Raw genomic sequence first — 9,168 nt, 5'->3', positions numbered from 1 at the left:
TGAAAAATTCATATCTGAACGGATTGTCCGACTCTGATTTTCCTCAAACTCTCACTCTGTCTGTACTGAGTGATTGATGACAGAGTGTGTTCTACTACATCATAGTGATTCATACATGTATTTTTAAATGTTGCTGCATTGTCTGACTCAATCCACATCATGTCTACGAGTATGAAGGTGATCTTGTGTCCTTTAATAAAAGTAAACATTGCATTGTTAAGGGAATAGCTAGACTCTACATCATGACATTGAATTCTAGGCGAGTAGGTCACTGTGTAGATCAGACATCGCTAGATTAACTGCTAATTTGTAACCCAGAATTGCCAATTTCTAGTTGAATGTAGGCCTAAAATCTATCTAACGATAGCGGACTACACGCTACATAGAGTCTAGGCCTAACATAAATTTTAGATCTTGTTAAACGTTAGATCTAACGTTATGTTCTATAAAAAAGGCAATTGTAAATTTGTAGGATCTACCTCAGTTCGGGAAACCCACTCACAAGGGGGGCCCCTCCTTATAAGTAACCCGTCCCCCTTATAAGTAACCCCGTCCCCCTTATAAGTAACCCCCGGGGCACCCCTTATAAGGAGTCTCCACGCTTTTTTGCAATGCAACGCGAAAATGAAAGGACTGCGGCAATTCGCTTGATTATGTCCATAAAGCTTCACAAGTTTCCTAGTTACTCACGAAATTTGAGCAAAATCGGTTTGAGGCATCATATCTAAAATCATGGATTTAAATGCGATGTCAAACGACCCATGCGAATGCTGTAATGTGAGCGATTACTGGCGCGAGTGTCGCCAGGTGCGGCGGCGCGGCAATGCTTGAGTGCAGACGTAGTGCAGACGTGGCGACTGAGTACATGTACTCAGTCGCCACGTCTGCACTCAAGCATTGCCGCGCCGCCGCACCTGGCGACACTCGCGCCAGTAATCGCTCGCATTACAGCATTCGCATGGGTCGTTTGACATCGCATTTAAATCCATGATTTTAGATATGATGCCTCAAACCGATTTTGCTCAAATTTCGTGAGTAACTAGGAAACTTGTGAAGCTTTATGGACATAATCAAGCGAATTGCCGCAGTCCTTTCATTTTCGCGTTGCATTGCAAAAAAGCGTGGAGACTCCTTATAAGGGGTGCCCCCGGGGGTTACTTATAAGGGGGACGGGGTTACTTATAAGGGGGACGGGTTACTTATAAGGAGGGGCCCCCCTTGTGAGTGGGTTTCCCGAACTGACCTACAACTAGGCCTAGTAGATCTAGTCTATAGTAATATACTATAGACGCTAAGTATATAAAAAGGCCTAGATCTAGATCTAATCGAATAACTGCCGAATAACTTCATTTTTTTTTTTTTTTTTTTGGGGGGGGGGGTTAGATTCCTAGGCTACAATTTATTGATAGACTCGTGACCAAGTGACTACACAGAACTTTATTTCCCACGAAACATTAAGATTGAGGGTATGTAGGTAAGCCACATCTCGCCATATGCCCCATATCACCACAGACATAACGATGTTATAGGTCTAGTCACCTCTAGACCCTAACGTTATAGTCCATAGGCCAGAATCTAGCGCGTACAAACTCTCTGCGCTGTCTAAGACTATCATAGTAGGGCCTACTTGAAATATAATTGTGTGGGACTACGACCAACACAAGGCATCAAACTTCGCCGGCTTTAGCGCCGAGTAGCTTTAGCGCATATGCAGCTAAATTTATTTTCTTATGCTAGTTTCGTTTTACAAACAATATGGCAACTTATCAGCACTGATCAGACAATTTCCTATTCATAATGTTCCACAACTATTCTAGTATTAGACTAGTAAACTTACCTTGGCTTAGTCGTCATGTCACTCGAGTAAAATTTTCAGTTACAATCGTCAAGGAATACTAACACACACACACACACACACACACACTCACGTACAACAGAACAAATTCGCACGTGTGTGTAATGTTGTTATCAATTTTTGGTTCGAAGAGCACGAGGTTGTAAAGTCCCTGGGCCGCGAGCACCGGTGTGTGTCTTTGTTTAGGTTTTACAAGACAGTGAGTGTATGTACGAAGTATAGGCTCCCAGACAACTCGTTTAAAAAAAACCCCGCCCCTTCACAGTCCAACCGAGTCGACCGGGTCGAGTTCTCCCCAGACCCAGGGTCGGGTTTGCGAACGGTCAACTCGTTTCTTATCATCCCACCCTATCCACGAACATACTCTGTAAACGGTTGAGCATCAGCTTCAGACCTCCCCCCCCTCCCCCCCCCCCCCCCCCCAATAAAAAAAAAAACACAAAATAAACATTTCACACATCAAGTAGACCTATGTTGCTCACGGCTCGGTCCTCCTCGCATGCGCGCGGGTAAGAGGCTTTTTTTTTTTTTTTTTTGCTTGTCAGCTGAAGAAACCCGGAAATGGAATGAGAAAGTTGCACTGCAGCGCCCCCCCTTTTTTTGCTTGTTATCTGATGAAACCAGGGCCCCATTTCATAAAAAGTTGATATGATAGCAACTCTTGCTAGAATGGCAATAGTCATTGTGATGACAAGAATCCTGCTTCCTGATTGGCTGTTGCTATGGGAAGTTGCTATTCAAGAAGGAATTGCCATCCTAACATTTTTATATGAAATGAGGCCCTGGAAGTGGAACCAGAAATCCAAACGCATTTTTGTACGTGATGTATAAAATTGTAAATAGGATTATGCCACAAATTATATGTCATTTATTTTCATTCAAGCAGACTACTTACATACTGAGAAAAGGAATAATGAAACTAGATGTACCACACCCAAGAACCAATTTTAAGAAACGTAGTGTAACATATCAAGGCGCTAAATTATGGAATGATTTATCAGATGATGTAAAGTAAAGTGTATCTTTTGTATTTAAACATAAGGTGGACAAATTATATACGTAGTAATTGTTTGCATTGAACTGTAACACTGTACATTAATCATTTTCTTTTTTTCAGTATCTTAATTCCCATTTTCTTTATGTAATATGCATGATTTTCTATGATTTGTTTTTGTGTGTCTGTTTTTTGTATTTCATTTTTGTTGTTTTTTGTTATTTTTTTTTTGAAAAAGTTTTCCTATACTATGTATAAAATGTTGTATTTTGTAGTTGTATAATTTTTTACTTCACGGACTCACAGAAGAACAGCCATTGGCTGAAGTGAGTGACACATGGTGAAATAAACTCAACTCAACTCAACTCAACTCAAACGCACCCCCCTTTGAAAAAAGCTGGTGATGCCCGAGATGATGCCTTCATGTGAGCATGAACTCATTGCTGTCATTGATAGTACATAAATGTTGTTATGCTTTTAAGTGAAAAACCACCTACATTAATTATACTGATTGTAAGAACTGGAACTAGAAGCTCTGAAATTTTGAAGTTTTCTGTCTCCATAAATATTGTGTGATACGTGTATTTGTTGCAATACAGCATATGTAAATTTGGTCTACGGCATATCGTGTAGCTGTACGTTTTCTCATATCTTCATTGTGATTTCTCTCCTTTACCTACAGTTGTATGTGCTCTCACTTTTTTTTTTCACTTTTGCTACAAGTTTGCTCAATCTCCTCTTTCTCTCCCCTCTTTTTTCCCCCACTTCCTACATTTCCTGCTTTGGTACTTATTTTTCAATGTGACTGTGGAGCAATGGTCTGTTTAAAGGAAACCAAGGCCATAACATAAATGTGAATTGAATGGAATCAGCAATTCAGTACATGTATTAGAAAATCAAGACAATGGATTAAAAAAAAAGTTATGACTTATAGTTTCAGTGCCATCATCGCTAATTGAAATTTGAATACAACTACACTTCATGACATCATTATGGAAAGTAATAATATTAATAAAGAAAATACATTTGTATAAAAAGATTCAGAATATTTTTACTTTTCTAGCATAAGAACACTTGACTTCCCAGTACCTCTCAGAAAGCAGGGGAAATTACCTGCAGCATATGTCAATAACAAGACGATGGAATGTGTACTTTTCACACACACATACACCAGTGGCGGATCCAGAGGGGGGCGCAACCGGCGCACGCCCCCCTTTAATTTTCGTCAAAAACAAAGAAAATAAAAAGACAAAAATGAAATGAAACCCGGAAGTGGCACCAGAAATATTAGTCACGCCCCCCTTTACAGAATTCCTGGATCCGCCCCTGTACACACACACACACACACAATGAAATTTTGTGGAATTCTGCTGCTATTTCCTTTATATTGTTGTCTATAATGACATCATGAAGTGTAGTATTCTCCTTATCCAGCGATGATAGCACGGAAACTGTAAAAATTCATTACTTTTGAATCAATTGTCTAATTTTCCACAAATTTTTGCTGAAGTTTCTAATAACATTGCTGCTTTCTCTCATTCAATTGTTCCTTTGTGATAAAATGCTGTTTTGGGATATAATCTGTAAGCAAGCTACAGATCAGATACTTTGAGCAACAAAGAATAATTATCATGTACTACAATTTCACTGTTATGAAATCACTTGAACATGGTGTCCTATGGCCGACTGGAAGAACCCGAGTCATGACTCACTGACATATGGGACCTCCATCTTATGTCTGTGGAACAGAGTTTTTCTGCCTGTGACTACAAGGGATAGCATAATTGTACATGACATTGCATTGCTGAGCAACTCAATGGAACTTAGACCTGAGCTATTCAATAAACACTACCATAAATAATATTGTACAATGCATAGCTTGACGATTTTTCAAAAACTTCAAGCTACTAGTATGCTATGTTTTAAAATTGGCTACAATGTAAACCAAGGACGACACAAATCAAAGCTACAAACACAAGGTTTATAATACTCAATCGCGTAATGTCTACATTTATTTTACCTCATGTACATTCAAGAACATTCAGAATGGTAATATGAAGGAATAATATAAATAAAACATATTTTGCACGTTTGTTCAGATATTTACATATTCCTCCACAGTATGTTTGTAGTAAACTTGCTGAAGTGTTGCATGTAGACAAGAAGATAAATGTTGTTATACATGTACATGTACATGTAGTGACAAAACAAATGTTGTTCAGTTGTATGGTCACAAAAACACTTGATTGCAGACACATACAAGTATCACAACTAAATCTGATCATAGTAAGCACACTCACCATAACATTTTAATTAAAAAAATAAAATAAATAAATACCAGCAACTGCAGGGTACCAGATCTTCACTGAAAGTGTGGTCAATACCAACTTCACATCATGACATTAGATTCATAGCTGTACTGTGACTAATGAAACACTGCATTCCATAACTCCTGTGCTTCTCTTAAAAGTTAAACTGACTGGAAGACATTTAGTGCAAATGTCAGAAAACAAAACAGACACATATTGGGATGCTGATGCCTGAAGAGGGATCCAAGTAAATTAATATAACCTTTTGTCTATCTATGCAACATCACACAGTTCAAAATGGATCTTCAACTAATGATTATTTTCATCTCATACTATTAAAACCAAATGACATGACAACTTTTGAAAACATAGTTGACAAGTTTGAAAGTCAGTGCTTCTCTTTTGCACAAAAGACAATGTGAATGAAGGCAACAAAATTAAATGACATTTCATTAGATCTACTTCTCTCTGGTCAAGGGATATTTGGCTACATTAAGGCCGATTGTAAAAAAATGCTTCCAGGACCATTCACACAATAAACAAATCCACATCACATTTTACCAAATGTATTCAATGTACACAATATGTACTTGAAAAAATTATACATGGATAAAAACGCACACTCAACTCACGGGAAACCGATAAAGTTATTAATAATGTCTTGTTATAGTGTACAATTGAGATAGTTCCACAATTCATGTACACAAAGGAAACACCTGAAGTAGAATGTCTTATAATTTATTTTGCTGTTTTTTTATTTATTTTTTATTACCTTTACTCTGTATAGTTTGAAATCTATAGTGCAAGATTTAATGTTCTGCTGATCTGTCTACTGGACTCTTCAAGGCAATTTCACTCACCTGTAATAAACTCATCAACTTCCTTGGCAGGCATTTTACTAGACAGAGCACCTTATACATGTACATGTACATGTCTGTATTCACCTGTATTGCAAAATTTCCCTTGTGCTCATGTCGTGGACAGGGGAACATCATTACAACTGCTTATGGGACCACAGAAATTTACTTGTTATATCAGGGTTAAGAACAAAATAATATAAAAGGACTGGGACCTGCAAAATTACCTCGTTATATCTGGTGTCTCGCTTTATTCAACCTTGTCATAAGGAGGTTCCAGTGTACTACCTCTATATGCACCACTAAACTTTGGGAGGCTTTAGGCCCATAAAATGTAATGAGAGTTAACCATTGAACACTAAATCTCAAAAGTGCATGTTAAGTGAGCACTCACATGACATAAGTTCATTAGTTGGAGTTTAATACATCTAAAAACAAAACAAAACAAAACAAAAACAAAAACACACCACCAAATAAACAGACAAACCCAAATTATTTTGAGTTGTTCACAAATGTGTTGCTGCCTTCACCTTTCAACAGATTCAGGCTATTTAGGTCCCATTCCACATCTTCAGGCTACATGTATTTAGGTCCCTAATACATATTCCACATCTTTGAGATATTATAAACACATATCCTATGCACATGATACTAAATCATAGTATCTAAAAAAGATGTAAATCCTGTCAAAATCTGCAATCTTCTCAGTAACTGTGATATTTGCCAGGTCAAAAAGTCAAAGTGAAATCAGTTCATACACTGTAGTGCACACTGTATGTACGCCATACATATAGTGAGTCTAAATTTTTGTGAATCAGGACTTCCGACAATTTCGTGAGTGGTTAAATTCGCGATAGTGAAGTACGCTGCTGAACTGAGAATGTATGTGTGCGTCACATTCATATTGGGATCAAAGTTATTATTTTCGCTTGTCTTTAATTTACCGATCAGCACCTGACTCGCGAAATTTACGAAAATAAAAACCTCACGAAATATTTGGCGTATTAATATAGGCCTTCAGTATTCAATTGTATGCATCACTGCAGGTTGATATCTCAATGATCTGTGACTTACAATGGCAGAAAAGGTGAGGGGGCAAACAAGCTTTATAACTGAAACTGTCCTTTTATTTTTTTAGAGTACTGGCACTGTAAAAGCTGTAATTTTTGCATACAGATATTTTTATGACTTAAGGAGGTCACAACCATTTTTGCAAGATGTTGTTTTCTCGATTTGACACTGAGGCTATTGTAAGAGCGCTAATGCTTGTACATTTGCGATATGTTTGCATGCTGTTAAATGAACGGCCGAACAGTGATTCGCTAAATTTGTGACAATTACATCCTTGCGAAAATATCAGCTTTTACAATGGTACAAGTAGTTTTCAAATGTTTTCAAAATTATGCTCCTTGATCTTCCAGTTACAGTTGAGAAATAAAAGTGTTGCACATATATTTGCACTGTTTGGAAATGCAGGGGAACCTCATTTTAACAAGCTTCTTGGGACCACTGAAATATAAAAATATCATGGATAAAAGCAAAAGAAGACGATAGAAATGGGACCTGTAAAATCACCATATTACATCAGGTATCTGGCAATATCTGACCTTGTTATAACAAAGTCCCACTTACAACTATGTATCAACAACATAAAATTGAAACCATGCAGAAAGTTATACATCAATCTCCAGAAATGAAGTCAAAATCTGTTAATTCTTCTGAAAAGAAATAAACATATTCTATTACTCTTTGCACATATGACATATAAATTAAATAAGATAGAACTCTTCAAAAATGGTAAATAGTAATGATCATATGGGATTTTCAAAACATGAAGTGTGCAGAATTACACATATTAATGCACTCCAACAATCATATTCAAAAATGTAATACACAATCTATAAAAGCATGTCATATGGCAACAGCATTCATACAGAATGTCACACATATTGTAGGGCATAAATGAGTCCTTGGTGAAAAATATGAAATGAAAAAGACAAGGTACAATGTACAAATATCATGCGAGAGTCAGTCATGATCATTGACATCTAAACAAACTCAATTTCTAAAGAACATCCAATCACTCAGCTTCCATGTTTAATGTTTTACACAGCTTGTCATTAAATCTGAGATATCAAATTAACACATTTCTCAGCTTAACATGCACACGAATAATCAGTGCATTTAACTGATTTATCATCATCATTTTATAGGCTAGAGGCTATAACACCTACACATGAAAGGAACAGTGCAATACTCCACAGTTTTGCAATCCATGCAACCATATTACACAATATGGCAGAAAACCTCCACATTCATCTATTTGCCTATTCATTCCATTCCACTCTCATCTCTACTATATTCCCTAACAAGCTACCTACAGTGAAAGGCTCAACCTTGACCTCTAGCTCTGACCTTTGACATAGCAATCACAAACTGACTCTGCCAGCTTTCCTGTCACTGCTTCTCTTCTTCCCTAGTCCTATCAAATTTCATCTTCTCTTTTTTTTTTTAAATCTGTACTGTGCATTTGTAACATTTGACCCTGACCTCTGCTCCTGACAGTATATATACACATCAAGCTCAAAATCAAGCTCTCAACTATTTGCTGTGTGAGTTAGCTCTGTGCCAGACTATTCACATGATGCTATTAATACTTCACATGGAGATAATGGCTACACACACAAATCACTACATATTACTTCCATGCCCTGTGATCCTCTCGATACTGAAGGGGGCAGGTTTTATTACATGTAGTTTGTCAATATCATGGTTTCAACTGTATTTACTGCCCTCTCTTGCCACCATAACTAAACCCGAAAATAGGACACGTATTTAAAGCAGTAGCTATAAGATGTCCTGATCACTTTGTCAGTATGGTGTTGTAATTGTTGATTTTCTTGTTATTCATATTTTGACTGCCACTGTTACTTTCATAACTTAATAAGCAATACACTCTCACTTACAGATGGCATGCCACAGTGGTACTACCCATTGCACCATTGTAAATTAGTTTCTTATGGTCACCTGAAAAATTTAAGGTGCTTTTCAATCAGAGCAAAGACACAAATTTTGACACTGTCAACTTACTCTTTCTTGGCATCTTTGTTGCCATTGTCAATTCATTGCAGTCATGCAGCACCAACCCTAGGC

Source organism: Diadema antillarum, unplaced genomic scaffold, assembly GCF_040938485.1.
Source record: "Diadema antillarum isolate AM-2024a unplaced genomic scaffold, OU_Dant_1.0 seq00002277_RagTag, whole genome shotgun sequence".
Lineage (NCBI taxonomy): Eukaryota > Metazoa > Echinodermata > Echinoidea > Diadematoida > Diadematidae > Diadema > Diadema antillarum.
This window is presented reverse-complemented; position numbering follows the sequence as displayed.